The following is an 18287-nucleotide window of genomic DNA, read 5'->3' as shown; positions in this document are numbered from 1 at the left end:
GCGGCTTGATACGCTTTAAAGTGCGCCGGGAGTGGCACAGCGCGGGGGTCCCCTCGGCTCGGTGCCAGCCCCCCCCGCTCCGCTGAGGCCGGCGGTGGGTGCCGGGCCCTGGCCCGGCCGCTGAGCACCCCAGGACGGACTGGGCAGTGAGTTGCCCCGCTGTCGGTACCCGCGTGAGCCGGAGCACCAGGCGGGCAACGATCGGTTTTACCTCCCTGAGCCTACTGCAGAGGGAGTTGGGGAATCAACGTGAGGCTTCCCTCTTAGGAAAAGCAATGCAGGTGGCTTTAGGAAGGCCTACAGAAGAATGGAGCTTTTAGGTCAAAACTTCACCGTGTCATAGCATTTTTGAGTGATATGTGGATTCTTACAAGACCAGCCAATGCACAAGGGGGAACTATACACTAAAAATGCTACCTGGCAAGGTGACTGCATCAGTGATGAAGTTGATCGGTTTAAATACAAGCATTTGAGTCAGACACCTTAGCTTGATTCAGCTTCCTTTTACCTGTATGTTACTCTATAATGATACCTTCTCAACTTGGCCTTAGTGCATAGGGTGGAAAAAATCTCTTGAACGTGGCCAATATTGTACATCCTTTTAAGTGAAAAAGACAAAATTTCGTGGTTTTCCACAGCTGCTGTAAAGTTCATCATTGTACATTCAGAAATGTACATTCATTGTACATTCAATTATCTGCATTGCAAGACAAAACCAGCATTAATATCTCTATGCTACAGATTAAAGAAAGTGTGCTTGAGGCCACACAGGGAATCGGCGGTAAGAAGATTACCACTCATGATTATTACTGAATTATAATGTTCCCCATATGACCTGAATAGTTACCCGCAATTTAAAGTTAGCTGGTTTCTATTGAGAGAAGAATGCGATGGGGGTATCAAGTAGCTTTTTGCTGCCATTCTCCTTGTTGGTAAGGCTGTATATGAAGTTCTGATTCATGAACAACAGAAAATAACCTATATCTCTCCCCAGATACTTCATTTCAAAGCATTCCACCCATAAACATTCCCCAGCTTGGTCTCAAGACCGGATTAACAGAAAACCCAGGCGCATCTTTGGTCTCCTCGCTCTGGTACCTCTCTTTCTTCTCCCAGGTCATCCTGCATCCCATTTCTATTGTGGATACACCAAGTCTCCACTGTTCTCATCGATTTCTTTTACAGTTCTCAGGGTTCAGCATCAGCATATCAAATGAAGCATTCAGAAAATGAGCAATTAGAAGAGGCTGATAAGTAATACTCTGATACTTTGTCTTAATACTGCATGTAATGAAGACTTATCAGTGTCTAGAATGCTGGTTTGGGGAGGGGGCAGGGAGCTAGGCAAGATAGCTAAAAAAATAAGAGTCAGATGACTACCCAGTACACCCACATGTACCATAATTAGCTGATCTATTTCAGTGGTCTGAACCAGCCCAGTTTAGAACACTTCATTTTGAATTGAATATGGTTAATAATCATGATCTATGAGTTTGTGTCTCTTTAAAAGAATTTGTCAAAAAAATCTATAGTTGAATAAAGACAAATCCCTTTTTACAGTTACCTTTTTTTTCCCCCTTAAAGAGGCTTGCAGCACAGCAAACAGTTCTTCCTCTGCTTCTTCACTTCCTACCAAATTCAGTGGGATGTGGACATGTGCTTAAGTGCTTTGCTAAATCATGGCATAACACTATCAAACCTGACACATGGCCATAAACCACAGCGTCCTCTTTCAAAACTTGCTTTAAATAAAACAGGCTGAGGATGTCTTCAGATACATTAAAATAAGGAAGTGAACTAAAAGAGAGGATACAGAATATTCACTTGAAATTGGTTCACCCTAAATACTGTAAATGTTTTTACAAATAGAGCTAACAACAGGCCCTTTATTTTTCAGCTTGGACTGCTGCTAGTCACTTCTTTTTTAATGCAGTATATACTTTACCGTGAAGAAGGAACTTAATGTGAAAAGCAATCTGTGCTTCTATTTTTAGACAATTATTTACATGTAATGAAATTTTGTTCCTCTCTACTCCGGAGGCTTAGATGATGGTTTCTTTGCCAAGAAAAGACTTTGTCAACACACAGTCATTTTCAAAGGGGCTTTCAGTTGCTCCAGCTCTGCTGCAGCTCTGTCAGTGATGGCACCACTCAGATCTGTCACGATTCTGTCTTCGTTTCAAAAGGACATGCTCATCAAGTAATGCAACTGGGGTGTAACCAGAGCAGGTAAGAGCACCTCCAAAACAGTCTTCTTGTTGTCAGTCACCTCCATTCCCGAGCTAAAACTACAGTACTTTTTTCTTTTACCTTTGGGGGAGAGAGGGAAGAATAAAGATCAGTGTTTTCTTCAACCAAAATGTTGATATTTTCAATTCCCAGTTTTTAAAAGTTCATTTTCCCCTTTTGGCCATGTTACAGTAAAATAAATTACTTCCACAGTCCACCTTCCACCCCCATTTCTTCCATTTCTCCTATTCTGTAACCTTCCCCAAAATGTATCAGATCACATAATTCACTCGCTTAAAAACATGCTCAGACACAATAACACTTTTAAAACAGATACGCATTTTTTTCTACTACATGTTGTTCTCATTAGTCCGAGTCTCCAAGACTTCTCCCTCTTTGCCTAATAGTCTAAACTTACTGTGCTCAAATGTAAGGAGGGGGAAGGAGGCATTTTTGCTCCTGAATCTAACTTAGTTAACGATAGATTTGCAATGACCCTATTTCCTGATAGAAGAACATGGCCAAGCCATTCAAACTATCTCTTATTCCTGAGATTGTTGGAGGCATAAAGATCATTTAGATGTGTCACTGAAACAGCCTTTTCTGGTGGAAAAAAAAAGAAAAGAAGTCATTCAGGTACATTTTAGTGAAAATGGCTTGGCTATATGTGAAGAAAATGGAGCAGCAGTACATCAGATAAAGTCAATCCATTCTTCATGAGCAATACACGGCATTGCGCAATATGCTGCATGGTAAGTTCAGCAACTTTGAGCTGCTGGGACTTGGCTGGTACACACACCTCCCCCTAAATTCACATCCTCGTGCACTATTATAGTCAAGTATATTATATCCTATTATGTTGCCATAATCTCTCAAGTTGGGCCCAAAATAAGGGCTGCTACTCACTTAGAAAAGGAAGATTGACGGCATCTTGGCTGCATGTGGTGTTAAACTTTACAGAGGGGGAGTTAATCACCTGAAATCCTAAGTCAGGGAAATATGGGATCATTTTGTCGATGTCACGTCTTTATATCCTTAGATCTCCTGGTATAACAATGATATTGCAATATGGAAGGCATATGTAAATGGGTTACTATAATCTTTAATTACATATGCAGCGTTACGGTGTGACACATCCCAGCTTCATTTGCGTGTTTCCTGTTCTTTCAGTTCTTTCTTCTCAACTTGCCTTTCTGCTTACACTTTACAACACGCAGTACTCCAAGCCTACCGTGGCCATGGTACTGACCCTTCCCCATTGCAATGTTTGCGAATCTTTTAAAATTTAATTGCACTCCTTGATATTTGAACACCCTGTATATTGTGTTCCCTGCCTGGAATGAGGCATTCCAAGTCAAGCTCAGTTCTCCCATGTACTTCAGTGCTATACAAAGCATTGCAGCTGCAAGACAATAGTAATAGGCGCAACAATTAGCCCATTCTTTAACACTATTTGCTTAACCTTTTCTGCTGCAGCACCAATGGATGATATGTGCTTGCTCACAGCACTCTCCTAATGTTCTTAAGGTCTGTCCTTTGTAATTAAGCTATTCTTTATTTGGATCGAGGCAAATGAAGTATCAATTGTATCAAATGGAGACTACATTTTTAAGGTGAGGATGAACAGAAGGTCTTCCTGCCTGTTTTTACTGCCATGGCTGCCAACCGTGACGCACAGAGCCTACAGATCACAGCGACCTTTTCCATTCTGCCCAGTGCCTTTCATGTATTGCACCTTTATAGAGCAAGGAAAGTGCCTGGATTACCTCCAAAGCAGCCACAGAGGCACCATGGAAAGTGCCTTGTTTAGTTTTATACGTAACAACAGCCACCTCAACAGCAAAACTCATGCTAAAGGAGTTTTATGTCATAGGGGGCTGCTTTCTCTACTGCATTGAGGCATACATGTTAAAGACAGCCCAAGCTAGGAAAGTATCAGCATCCTACTGGCCTTGCAGCATTTAGTTTAACTTACCTAAATTAAACTTGTGTAACTTTTACCTCAGGGAAACTACCACTGTTGCACAGATCTAGTTCGGTATGTACCACTGTTCACTTTTCTCTGAGCTTGTATTTGAATTATTCTATTTTTCTTTTAAAGTGAGATTTTTTCCCTTTGAGAAGAAATGGTCATTCCCGAGATATTCATCTGCACTTGTAAAAAAGCATTTCCTTTGGCTGAGCTGAATCCAGATTTTTTGTCAACAAAATTCCATTTTGCTGAATCACAATTGGAATTTTTTGCCATTAGCACCCATTTTCACAATGTGTGGACACAGCAGGAGAAGAAAGTAAAAAGCAGCTGCAACAGGCCATCACCAATCCATACACAGTTCTGTATCAAACCAAGTAACACCTGGAGTGTCAGATACTTCAGCTTGAAATTGGCCAAGAACTATTCAAACCTGAGGACAGAAAACCCAGAAAGCTGCATCTGTTTCCCAAACACCTTCAGCGAGGTGAGGCAGACTTTTAATTAAGCTGTACAGACTTGCAGCATCAGCAAAACCAGGTTTTAACTGTGACAAACTCCTTCATTCCAATTAAAAGTGATTTTATGCAAGACTGCAAAGTCCCAGTGCTTAAGTTACCTTCCACAGATACTAAATAATTTCTAATAAGCAAAGTTCTGTGGGAAAATGATAATAATCAAGGTGCTAAATTTTCCAGAACTTTGAGAGTAAATCCTTGTTCTGATGTTTCATGTTACTTCCCCCTTTCCTGCACTCACACAGTACATGTAAAATACTGACATTTTCATGTAATCCTCATTTATAACAATTTTCCATGGGGCATCAGTCACATAGAGTGGTCTAGAAAAAGACAAAGACCTGTTACAATTTGAGTCTCTTTCCTCTTTCCTGTCCTACAGCTTCCATTATGGATCACATAGAGAAGCAACATAGAAGGAAAGGAATAGATTATTACCTGTAGAAGTAATTAATGTAGGCAGTATAGGAGTAAATTATGCTTATCGCTGTTCTTTAGCTCTCATCTTGCCTGAAGTGGTTCGGAGTAGAGGTGGATAAAATGCTGAATGAAAAGGCGGTAGCTAGGCTGCACCTGCTGGCACAGAGACAGTATCTGGTATGAAGCACTCACATCTTTATTCTGTACCTAATCACTATTTCTAAAGAACCACTTTAGTCCTGGGAACATTGTAAATAAAGCTGAGTTCCAGTAGCAAGTGGAGTTCAGTTTAGATGGCTCATCTGAAAACAACAGAGCTAATTATACTGTAGCAATTACCTGAAAATTATATGTATGTTGTTTTTCTGCCTGTCAATACTGCTATTTTTGAACTTTGCATGGTTCTCATGGGTTGCTGCAGTAATGCTGTCCCCAGACGGCCTTCTGCTCTCACCATTAATTCAGCCTTGGGTTTGGGGAGAGTGGTTTAGAAGTTTCAGCTGCAGCATATGCTAGTTAGCTCACACCTTTCACACTCACCTGTGCTCTCCACCACAATATAGCCTCACCTGCACTGTGCTTGAGAAAATTCTTTCCTTTTAATAGTCTTTTGAGTATGGATTATGAGATTCTGACTCTGCAATAGGACTACTAAACCAGCATCAAATGAGGATTTACTCTTGCACATTAAGAGATACTTAAAATTCACCCTATCCCACTCAATAAGATCAATAAATGTCATAATTCTGATTTGGAGAGTTTTATTTCCTCAATACCAGCATGGCTATCACCTATTTTTCGTTGTTTCTTTTAAGAGCAACCAATAAAAGCACCTAAGATGGCAGGCAAGTGCCACGCAGGTGAGTGTTGCACCCCACTCCCAAGACGGGAATGCTGTCTAGCAACAAGAACAGGAGAATGGGAGTCAGGAATTTTTGGATCAGTTCCAAATAGACTCCTGCCATATTACCTGATTTTGACCAAGTCACGGGATAAAATATACTTGGAATGGCTCCTTTGTGAAACGGGGATGATGATAATAATAGCTATCTCCCTGGACTGTTAAGAGGAAAATAACATTTGGAAAGCACTTTGAGATTCTTGGATGAAAGGTAATGGAGCTGGAATGTTTGCAACATTAAAATAAGTTGGAATAATGTTATTATTTATTGCAGACAGTGCTTTCATCTTCAAAGCTCTTTAACATCAATGAATTAACAAAGAAAATATTAATAAAGATCATATTTCCCATTGAAACTATTTTCCCAAAGCATTTATAAATTGATCTACCTCCAGTTAAAAACTACTATTCAGAGAAAAACTAAGGACCAGCTCCAGTATCATGCACTAAATCCCTAGTGGTCCTGTCCATAGCAAACCTACTTTGAACTAGGAATTGTTAGTTTATACTAATGAGGATAATTGGACCCTAAGCCTAAGCCAGCAGCACTGACGTTACTGGGAGCGTTATCACCCACTACCAGGGATGGAAAAATCAAGGCAGCAAAGGAAGAAGGAAGAGCAGTGGTTAGAAAACACCTCTGCTTTCCCAGAGAGGCCATGCTAGGCTGTAGTGAGCTGGAGGTGGCGTTTCTCTCTGCAAGAGGATACTGTTTTTAAGCAGTTTGTTGTGTCTTTGGAATAAGCTACAGAGAACTGAGACACACACTGTGCCACCAGGAGAGGTATGCAGCAGCTCTTAGATATTTCTCAGGTAACGTATAGAATTCAGAGCATCCCAGACTAAGTTATCCAAAGGAATTGCACACTTCAAGTATATTCTTACTGGCACAGCCACGACTATCACATTATCACTGGGAAGCACAGCCCAGCAATTTACTGAAAACCAGTAAATGAGAGCGTCCTTTCCAAGCGCATTATCCGCATTGATTTTGAGCCACTGCTTAAAGAACAGCAAGGGACCTTTCCCTCTGTGTTTGCTTTACCAGCCACCTTCCCCACTGCAGTCTCTTCAGCTGCAGAGATAAATGAAACCAGAGAAAACCCATTCTGTTATTATTTCCCCCTACATACACCCCTTTTGTTTTGAATTCAACATGTTTTCATAGGTCTCCCCCACTACGGCAAACGCAGCAAGTCGCTGGCACTCTCTGCTCGTGGACTCGGATACATTCCAGAACATAATGGGCTACAATAGATTTTTCTTCCTTTGAATCTGTGGTGTACTTCATAGACTCTGGAGGTCATTTTAGGCAGCCCATCAATGTTCAATATCAATATTTCTGTTCAGTGTGTTCTCTGCACGCCCATCTGCAGTGTTCACTCGCCAGATGTGCGTGCCACAAAACCAAAGCATTCCTCTAGTTTCTCCAGACTTACTGTGAAAAAAAAAACAACAACCCAAACCCTCCACATTATCTGTGAAGTGTTTTGTAGCCCAGTCTTGTCAAGACTGGTGCTATTTCTTCAGAGCTGGCTGAAGGCTTTGCAAAGTTATTCACAGATTAAACTGTCCCGGTTAATCTGCTATACAATGACGCTCAGGCAGAGCTTCAAATATGTTTGGGTTTGGATAGAAATCAAATGTTACCTTTGGGAAATATGCTTATTAACATTAGACATAGCTTTTGGGTTACTTCCAATAACTTTGTTGAATTATAGGGAGTTTGTTATTGGGTTTTCTTTGTGCCCTGCATTTATGTGTCACGGTTGGCCAGACACTATTTTGTAGCATTTACTGTTCCTAGTGCTGCCGGTGCGATCAGGGAGATTTGCAGGCATTAATTATTCCACCTAACACCTAGCACATGGCCAGGATCCAGTTAGGAGCATATCACCACTCTGATGTGGGTTTGTGAGGGTGGCACAGGTAGCATTTTGTAGGCTAGGAAAAAAAACATGGGAGCAGGAGACAGTGGTTCTATTAACAAATATGCCATAGCTGCAGAAAGCGTTTTACTGACAGGCAAGACTGACATCCAGACAAGCAGCCAAGGTCTTTTTCTCACCATGTGATCTTTTCATAATCCTCCATTTCTCTCCTAGATCAACAGGTTCCTCTTTATTTGTCATTGTCAGCTCTTAGCACAAAGAGCCTTTTGTCTGTAGCTCTGACCCAAACACACAAGACTATTTTTTGTCCATTCTTGGCCATATGCTTTCAAATGGACTAATGAGTTTCCAAGCTATAAAGCAGAACCTTGACCCTGCAAGGGGAGATGGTTGTGTGACAACATCTCTCTGTTTTGACATCATAATTTATCCCCGCTCCAGCACAACCCAGCAAAAACTCTTGAACCCAATCTGCTCCAGGGCTCGTGCTATGGATACCGATGCTGAAATCGCAGCGGCAGCAGCTTCTGACGCCAAGGCTCAGAGCAGGGAAGACCTGAGCCAGTCAATAGCTGCCTCTTTATGTCCTCTTCTAGCTCAGGATCAGTGGTGTGATGAAGCTATCACGCCTCCTTTGTAAGGCAGCACATGTTGCAGCAGCAATCACACTAGCCATAAAGCCCGGAGGATTCCTGCCAGAGCCCTGCCACAGTTTCCTTCTGCTCTGTTATTTTAGGTCCCATAACGGATGCGTTGCTGCACCCGTGGATGTCACTCTGAAAGTGCATTACCAAGGGAGAAACAGACAAACAAGAGTTACTTATTTGCCCTGTTTTCTCAGATTGCTGGACTACATCACATTGCACTCAGCCTGCCTAATGAAGAAGGGTAGAAAAAGTGACTGATGGCTTGTATGAACCTTCCTAGTAATAGTCTGCATTTCCCACAGTACAAAAAGAGTTCATACCCTTTAACTGGCACTTGCTCTGGACCATCACAGAAACCCTTTTGTTTTCCAGTGGAAATAGCTCCAAAGCCAAATTCCTACCTGTCTCTTTCAGGGTGTGTCTTTGCCACATCACATCACATAACATGGGTTTGCTCAAGGTAAAACCTGGAGCTTCAAGGGTGGCTTCTTAAGAGACACAATGGGGGATGCTGAGGAGAAGGGGGAACCTGGCCCTGATTTTATTTTTCCTCATTTCACTTCTCTCAAAGATCTGTATTTGATGAACCTGTCTTTCAGAGACTGGTGCCTGTGTCTATGTGTGACCCCTTTCATTTGGCAGCCCCTTTCCCATGTGTTTAACAGAGCTTGTGGGATTCCATCATTTGCTGGTGCTCCAGATGAGGGAGGAGAAGGAAAAGAACTTCTTATCTCCCCATTCAGCCCTTATCTGAGCCTGCCAGCTGGGTCATGCTGGGGTGGTGGCAAGGGGGAGGACAGACAACACCTATGGGGAGATGAGCACAAGGCTTGTCTACGCATAAGGGAAGGGGGAAACCTGCACACCCCAAAGCACCACTGATGTTTATAGCTGCTCCAGACCCAGGTTTGAGGAGGAAAAAGAGCAGCACTATGTGGCCTAGAACTGCCATCACCTGCACAGCCAACACCAACAAGTCCTGCAAGTGCAAGAGCCCACCAACATGTTCTTAAACGAAGCATCAGCACGTACTGAAACCAACCCAAGGCACTTTGTTTGCTGGAGTACAGCCTCAGGGGGTCAAGCCCAAGACAAACAGCATTATACCATGGCTGTCTGACAGGCTGGGAAGCAACAAAGACCAGCCTGTGCTCAGCCATCCTCAGAAGGGCAGAACAGAGGTTTGCATCAGCAGGGCAATCTCTCCAAAGCCCTGGGTGGGAATTTTCCCTTCCCAATACCACTAATCGACCTGAACACACAGCTCCAGCTCCCTCCAAAACCTGGCTTCAACGCTGTGATGCGCGTTACTTTGGGTTACCCAAGATAGAGCCACCGTCTCCCGGTTACACAAACAGATCTTCAGGGATTTGCAGAGCATTTAAACCAAAACCTCAATCAGAAATGTGATGACAGAATTCCTCTGTTACATGCAAGTGAACACCAAAGCTTTTAATTTAGCTAAAAGATCTCTCTGCGAAGAGAGCGGCGTACAGTTTGTTCAGGACTAGTTGACAGATGGGAAAATGAAGTCCTCCCTTATTGTTCCATTTGCTGGATGCAAACGAAATACTTCACACCTACAGAGGGCTTGGAGAACGGGAAGAGCTACAGAAATATCAGCTCTCCAGACAAAAGTGTCCGGGTCTGATCCTGGAAGATGCTGCACGCTTTCAGCTAGTCCGGAAATCAGCCTTTTCCTTAGCATTCCTCAGTGATTTTCCTGTGGTAAAGCAAAGGAATAAACGGGTGAATTTAGTATTAGACCTAAAAAATCAGTTACACAAGATCCTTTCAGTCTGACGTCTCCACCCTGCAAACTCTTTCAAAACAGTAAGTTCTCTTTTTTCAGTTGAAATTTCCTTGGTTTTTTTAAAAGCTGGAAGCCTTTCACTGCAAGGGCTTTCTTTTCTCTACTAATAAAAATAGGCTATTAATACTATTTTGCCCTTTTTCATTGAAGTTATTGTGCAGTTTTCTTCCATCTGGGAGCCAAAACTGTACCAAGAACTAGCTGGCACCTCTTAGCCAAATTGCTCAGAGAGGACCAAGCAGTTGGCCCCGCGCTCACATCTGGGCGCTCTCAAACAATGAATAATGAATTAATGGGACATTATGGAGCAGACTGGAGGCCAAATTCAGTTCTGGGAAGCGCAGTTATTACAGAGCTGCCGCACCAGCCATGCTCCCATATGCCAACCAAGGCCAGGGCTTGAGCTGACATAGAAATCGACTGTGTAAAAGGCCAATAGGGATTAAGTAAATACACTAAGACAGAGAGCACACAGCCCACAGGAATATCCGATTTCTTCTTCCACGCAGCAGCAGCACAGCATTGCCTCTCAGTTTAAAGCCCTGGGTCTGGTTTGAGGTGCTGAGCTGTGGACTGCTCCTGTTGAGGACACCATGTACCACAACATGCAGGAGTAAACTGTTGGGGTTTAATTGGAGCCTGTTCCTCTTTATCAGCTGGAGGAGCAACAGAGCCTTCTCTGGTTGCAGATTCTGCTTTGATTACAAGCCTGATAACAGCAGCTTCACAGAGGGATAGGAAAAGCCGCATTCCCAACACCCAAGACCTTTCCTGTGGAGCACTGCAAACCCATCTCCCATGTGGAAGATTCCAGGGATGGTGAAAGGCTGGAGCCTACAGCCAGGCACCTGCCTACTTATTCCCTTGCAGAGGTCCTCAGGCATTTGCAATTCTTTTGGGGCATCCCTTTGCTGAAGTGATGGTCCTAGGAAGACAACCGAGTACTTTGTTGTTAGCCAGGATGCTGATTTACCACTGTTCCCTTGGGACGCACCTCAGGACCACAGCTTGCTTGCCTGGCTTCCAAGAAGAGCCTCACTGAAAGCAAGAGTCACTTGAGCCAAGCTTGACCCTCAGTCCCCTTTGCTCCCTGTCCTGAGTTACCAGGCACTTGCAGATGTCTTTAGGAAAAAACCCCGTTTGCACCTTTAGCCTTTTTCACTGCTCTTTCTAATACTTCTTTGCCTGTGGACATTTCTGAGGGCAAAAGGAATCCCAGTGTGTAAATCAAGTCCATTGTTTCCACTGAACTGTACTACGGGACTTCAGAACATGGTTGTGATTTGCCACATCTGTTATTTTTATGCATTGTTTTCGTGCCAAGAGCTTTATAAAAGGTGTTATACAACCACATCATATCACATAATCCAGCATGTTTCCACAATCAGGAGCCCACGTGAGCCTTTAAGCAACAGTCTCACCAAGTGTTTCTATACATCTTGTAGCCCAGCCAGGCTGAGATAGAAAGATGAGCTATGGCTGGGGTTTCCTCCTTTCTCCTGCAGACTCCACTGTTTGCTGATGGCCACGTTCATCTGTGATCCACGATGGGTCACTCTGCATTTGCATTGGGAAAACAAACATATCGCTTGAAGCCTGTGCACTGTGTAACTGAGCAAGCAGAGGTTTATCCCCTGGTTGCATATAACAGGATCATCTCTTGTCAAGACTCTAATGGGTTCATTGCTTTCCAAATATTGATAGATGAGCATTTATCACATGAAAAGTAAAATAAATTTGCACTGAAAGCTATGGATGGACAGTTGGATCGAAGGCTGGGAAAACAAGAGCAGAAAGCTATTTAAATGAAGACCCACATTCTTCCCTGTCAACTGCCTGATCTTTAAGGTCTCTTCCAACCCAAACTATTTTATGATTCTAAGTAACAAACAAGGAGGGATCCTAGGGAACCACAGCATCTTCTGCAAAGACCACTTGTGGAACACTTTTGGAGCACCTCAAAGAGGTTTGCAGACGTGGGGTGCCATCCAGGCAGGCAGGATTCGGTACAGAGCCTGCTGCCCCTCTGGGTGCTCACTCAGCAAGGCAGCCTCAGCTCCATTGCCCCTTTTCCTCACCACCTTCCCCTGTGATGAATAACAGTAACCAATGGTTCACCATGAAAGCAAGCCAGAAACATCTGCAAGTCTGAAGAGATGATGCTATTTCTGGAAGAACCCTCCAAAGGAGACTCTTCCACCTGCGAGCAGGGACCAGGAGTTTGGATCTGATGGAGCTCTGCTGTGGGAAGGACGGGTTTATTGGGACACACTCCATAGTTCTGCTATAGGTGAGGCACTGAGAGCTTTGGAAATTTCCAGCCTGGCATTGCTCTAAGTGAAAAGCTCCATCTTGCTCTCCTGGGTCAGATATCCTGCATGCAGTTCCTAATTTGGACCACAGCTCTGGAAAACTTGATTAGAGCTGTGAAAACAGAATTTTTATTAGGGAGAACTGAGCCCTTGCCAAGGGTTATTTTTCAAGGGAGCAGGACCTAATCCTAGAAGTAGTTCCAGGGCTGTGCTATTCTGGATGCCCTTGCAATGGTTTATGGCAGCTATGCAGCCAAACCTGGACTGACTGGTAATGTTTGCTTTGGACAAGTTGCTGCAGATGGCAACCAACTGCAGATGTACTTCTCAACTTGGTGCAGGCATCACTGAAAATACGGCTTCTCTTTTTCTGCCCCTCACTTTTCAGTTTCATTTTTACACAATTAATATGTGTATGTATGTTCCCAAATACACACCACCAAAAAACAGCCAAGCATTTAAACGCACGCAGAGAATAAAGTAACATACCTGCGCTCGGACAGAAGCCTGTTAAATGTAATCACCAGACAGACAAATCTCTTTGCCAGCTTTCAAAGCTAAAACTCCTGAAGAATCCAATATAGCCCCCTTCTTTAGGTGGGTGTTTCCCAGGGAACAGCACATCACTTTCCTCAAGGGAGCCCACAAAGTTTGTGGCGTGGAGTGACCCTCTGGAGGGAGCTTTACATCCATACAGCAAGCAGTAACTGGACTGAACTGAGCCATAAATCCAGGAATGCATGGGAAAAGAGCAAATTAAAACGTGCTATACTTGGCAGGTTCCTTTGCGAGCACAGTGCTTGTGAAAGGTGACATTAACAGCCCCAGCAGCTGAAGGCTGCTCTTTCTTCCACAGCTGGGGTAGCACAAGCAAGAGCAGCAAAAGCTTCCCGAAACAGTGCTCCCATCCTCTCCCAAAAGGGGCTTTGCATTGGGTGAGAGAGCTTCTGCAGCATCTCCTGCCTGGCACAGCCACACAGAGCTCACCGCTGGCAACTCAGGATGTGTTTGGGATGAGGAAGCCACCACCAAGGATGCCCGGGATGGGGCAAACGGGCCTTGGGGACTCCGAGACCGCCCATAGGACACTTTGGCTGGCAATGAGCAGAATGGGACCAATACTCTTGCAGCTCTACATGCAAGGACCGTGCAACACACCGTGCCCACTGCTCCCTTCCTACCCCACCAGTTAATTTAGTTGCAACAGAAGAGAAGTGTCTCTGGGCAGCCAGACTGCCACAGTTCCCAAGAACCCATCACCCCATCCCTGCCTCTTACACAGGATGCACTGGAAAACATCCCTTCTCCAGCACAGGCACCAGTCCTCCTGCCCACCCCCTCCCCAGTTAACCCCCCCACACACATTTAGCAGCTTAATTCCTCCCTGGAAAAAGAGTGAGAATTAATTTGTTAGTGTCAAATTCTATCTTTGGATGTGCATGCTCAGCTCTTCCGGACTTGAGCGCAAGCGTGGCCTTCCCGCAGGCAGCCTGGGCTCGGCGTGTTTGTAGCGTGCTTTGAAGCTGGGCTGGTGTTAGGAGGTGTGAAATACTCGAGAGAGGGGAGCTCACCCTTCTCCCCGCTCCATCACCGTCAGGCAGCGAAGCGGAGCGGGAACAACAGGCGCGATGCGGGAAGCCAGATCCCACAACTTCATTAAGAGTCAGAAAGAAGATCAAAGGAAGGAATTTTCAGCTTTAAGGAAGGAAGAAAAGGGAAAAAAAAAAAAAAAAAAAGAAAAGAAGGGGGAAAAATGTTTTGAGTTTCCCAGAAACCCAGAGTTCACTTTGTTACTTGGAAATAAGTAAGTGATTCCCTAAGCAAGGCAGAGCTACCCTGCTGCACGCCTTTCTCTCCTCCACGCAGCGCGGGAAGCCTTGTTTGCAGCCAGACCTCCACCAACTTGATTAAAGCCATACCTCCTCGCGCGTGGGCACACCAGGTTGGTTACATACTGCTCCTTGTCCTGCCCACACTTGTCCTTGGCATTCTTCAATGAACACCGAAGGACGCCAGCCCTGCTCCTCACTGCACAAGTTAAACCTATTTACTCAAAGCGCCGAAGACAACAGCAGGAGGAACCTCCAGCCAGTCAAGGACCAGACACACACACACACACCCCTTGTCCCTAATCCCTTGCAGCCAGACAGGTCCCAAAATAGCCGGATTTTTCCCCTGAGAGAGCTTTTTGAGTTTGCCAAGGTGAGGCAGCCAGCAGCTCACGCTGTTCTGATCACAACTGCTTATTTCAGGTCCACTTCAGCCACCTGGGTGTCTGCGGTGCCACTGGGCAGCACCCGAGGGACCAGTCAGGGTCACTGTGGGGCCACTCTGGAAGGTCACAGCAATGCCGATGGCTGGGAAAAAGCAAATAGGACCCAGCTTCAGGAGGGACAAAGAGGAGGATCCGAAGTGGTGCAGAAGAGCTGGCCTCGCCAGCGTCACCCTTGGGAAGGTGATGGAGCAAATGGTGCCAGAAAGCATTTCCAAGAGGCTAAGGTGATGGCAACTGGGAACAGCCAGTGCCAGTTCCCCTGGCACAAGTCATTCCTGATACTCGCTGCAATTAAAGGGCTGGCTCTGTGGATGAACAGAAAGCAAGGGGGTTTATTTACCTTGACTGTAGCAAGGCTTTTGGCTCAGCTTCCCATAGCATCCTCAGAGCCAGACTGGTGAGATAGGAACTGGGTAAGTGGACTAGCAGGAAAACTGAGCAGACTGCTCAAACACTGTGCTTGGGATACAAAGTCCAGCAGGCAGGCAGGGAGCAGTGCCATCCCTCGGGATCAATACTGTCCCTATTAGCCACCAGGACGACGGGACAGAGCATTGGCAGATGATGCTGAACTGGGAGGAGCAGTTGATGCTGGTCAGAGACTGGCCAGGCTGGGGAAAGGACATTGTGAATGCAAATGCCATGAGAGCCGCTTCACAGGAAGGGTCCTGACGGGCTGAGATGCTTGGGGATGGAGCACACATTGCATGGGGAGATGTGGGGAGAGTGGTGTTTGTCCAGCCAGGACAGGAGGAGGCATAGGGAAGGTCTCACTACTGTCTGCAAATCCCAAATGGGATGGTGGAGAGAAAGCAGAGTCAGACTTACCTCGGAGGAGCATAGCAAGAGGTGATGGGCAACATGAGATACCCTGAGTAGATGATAGGAAAACACTTACTCTATTTGATCGCGAGGGAGGTCAAGCACTGCAGGAAGGGAGAGATCACAGACTGGTTTGGGCTGGAAGGGACCTGAATGCTCTATCAGTTTAAAGCCATTCCCCTTTGTCCTGACCCTACAGGCCCTTGTCAAAAGCCCCTCTCCACCTTTCTTCAAATCTCAGCTAAACACAGCCCTGAGCAACCTGATGTCAGCAGCCCTGATTTGAGCAGGGGTTGCTCTAAAGCCTTCCACAGACCTGCTGGTTTCCAGACCCACCCTGGGCTCAGAGGCCACTGGGAAAGGGAACACGTTTCCCCTGCGTCTCTGCACAGTGCTCACCGGCTCTACTTTACTACAGTGATAAACCAGCATTGACAGAGCGCTCTCAAAGTCAGCTGAATCTCAAACCCATCTTCTGTGCAGCGTGCCACGCTGGCCAGGACCAGACAGCTCCTTCTCAAAAAGCTTCATCAGGCAATTAATTTTCCCCCCTGTCACCGACAGCAAATAGTCCCTTGAAATCAAAGGGACAGATAAAACAAGTTAACACTTTTTCAGATGCTTGCTGGCAAGTTCTTTGTTCTTAATGATTAGACTTTCCAAGCAAATGTGTCTTTTGATGATACAGTTGGTGGAACCTAAATAATCCTCAGGGAGGCAAATTAAGGACCATTTTCCTCTCTTTTAACTCGAGTGTTAGCCTTCCCAGCGTTCACCCCAGCACAGCACTGTTTATCTGATACCGTCCCCTAAATCTGGAGAGAGCCTTATGCATTTACTGAAGAAGAGTCCGTCCTCACTTTGGGGCAGAGCATCTTCAGTTACCTGTAACAGTACCACCGGTCCAGTGCCCAGAATCAGAGCTGTGACCCCCGGTCCTGCTCCTGACACCAGGATTTCATGGGAGAGCTGCTTTATTCCCCCTCCCCCGTGTTGTGGGGAGAAAACTCCATATAACCTGATGAGGAGGTAACCTGAAAGGGACATGTGAGCCTCTTGGGACTGCCTCCCATCCGTGGCACCCCAGCCCTGCATGGGCAGGGCTGACACCCACCGACTGCTTGTTCAGAGCACGGCGCAAGCACTTCTTGAGCCAGTGACGGACTCCACAGCTTCACCGCTGCGGGTCGGCCGGGCGCAGAGGCAATGGCCCCGCTCGGCTGCTCCGACTTGCCTTTCCCAAGGGCTGATTTGGGGCAGTTTCCATGGGAGCCTCGGCTCAAACCCAGACGAGCGGAGCGGGGAGCGCAGCGGAGCGGGGCTGAGGGCGCCACCTCCTGGCCTCTGCGTGCAGCTGCACCCGAGCGGACCCCGCTCCGCGCAGGGTCGGTGGCGGAGGTTTGGAGCCTGACCAGCAGGTCCCTGCCATGCGTGGCACCCAGTGCATGCAGCAGCATGGGTGCCACGGACCCCATTCAGCCACACCCTGCCTAAGCCTGTCACTCGATCCGTCGGGGGCTTTGCATCGCTGCTGTGGATCCACCAGAGAGCATCCATCAGCCCCGAGTCCACCCCGTGCACCAGGGTGTGAGAAAAGCACCCACGACCCAACCCCAACTCCAGTGTGGTGGCTCAAAGCACTTCCCAAAACGAGGGGCCAGGCTCCATCCAGTCACCATGATTCTGACCGGGGGGTGGGCTCTGGTATTTGCACCCCATTAAGAGGTAAGCTGCCTCCAAAGGGGACTTTCAGCTCAAGGATGCCACAGAGGACACTGCTCTGTCCCTGGGAGCCATCCCATCTGCTGACCTCCAAATAAAGAGTGTGTACAAGAGGGAAATAGCACACGGGGACAAGCTTTTGCAAGGCTGGAGGTCTGGTGAGCAGCTTCAAGGAGATGCTCTGCCACTGTTCTTTCAGGCAAGGAACAACTCCATCAGCTACAGCAAACAGACCTTCTGCTTCCCCCAGTTCCAAATTCATCACAGGCTCAAATACACACACTGAGGCTTTTCCTGCTTTAATTATTTAGAAATCCTAACTCTGGCTCTTTATTGTCAGGGGCTGTTTCCACATTCTAGTGTTATAAGACTAAAAGAAGAACAAATCTGAAACCTTTCCCTCATCCTGCTGGTGAAGTTTAATTCACTCTAATTATTTCATATGACTTGGACTATAATAGTTTCATAATTTCTAGTATATTAAGCACTTAATACGTTGTGTCATTTGAAGTTGCATATTAAATTCAGCAAAGTACATTTTAATGAGAGCTAAGTAGTGTGAAAATATTAATATAACACAATAGCTCATTTTTGCACCCATGTTGGTAAGCGCTGCCACTGTGCGTGGTGTGCCCAGGCAGGTGAGCACAGTGGAGGATGGATGGGCTCCTGGATCAAGGAGCTGCTGGGGAAAGCTTGGGATAAGGACAGCAGGAGGTGGGAAGGCTCCACACGCCAGGCCCAGCTGTGGGTCTGAGGTGTCC

The 18287-nt window shown here is 45.9% G+C and overlaps 1 long non-coding RNA gene across 1 annotated transcript; it reads right to left on the bottom strand.

Annotated features, from left to right (window-relative positions):
• Window positions 1-1854: 1854 nt before the first annotated feature.
• On the bottom strand, window positions 1855-9058 carry LOC130610533 (uncharacterized). The gene is made up of 3 exons (XR_008975069.1): window positions 8109-9058; window positions 3136-3213; window positions 1855-2310 (listed from the first exon to the last, which is right to left on the bottom strand). It is a non-coding gene; the product is annotated as an uncharacterized LOC130610533 (long non-coding RNA).
• Between the last annotated feature and the right edge of the window lie 9229 nt (window positions 9059-18287).

This window comes from Pezoporus wallicus, unplaced genomic scaffold, assembly GCF_028554395.1.
Source record: "Pezoporus wallicus isolate ANWC-B61680 ecotype Strahan unplaced genomic scaffold, APGP_CSIRO_Pwel_v1 contig_14831, whole genome shotgun sequence".
Taxonomy (NCBI): Eukaryota; Metazoa; Chordata; class Aves; order Psittaciformes; family Psittacidae; genus Pezoporus; species Pezoporus wallicus.
The sequence above is the reverse complement of the archived record's forward strand: the minus strand, read 5'-3'. Positions and strand labels throughout refer to the sequence as shown.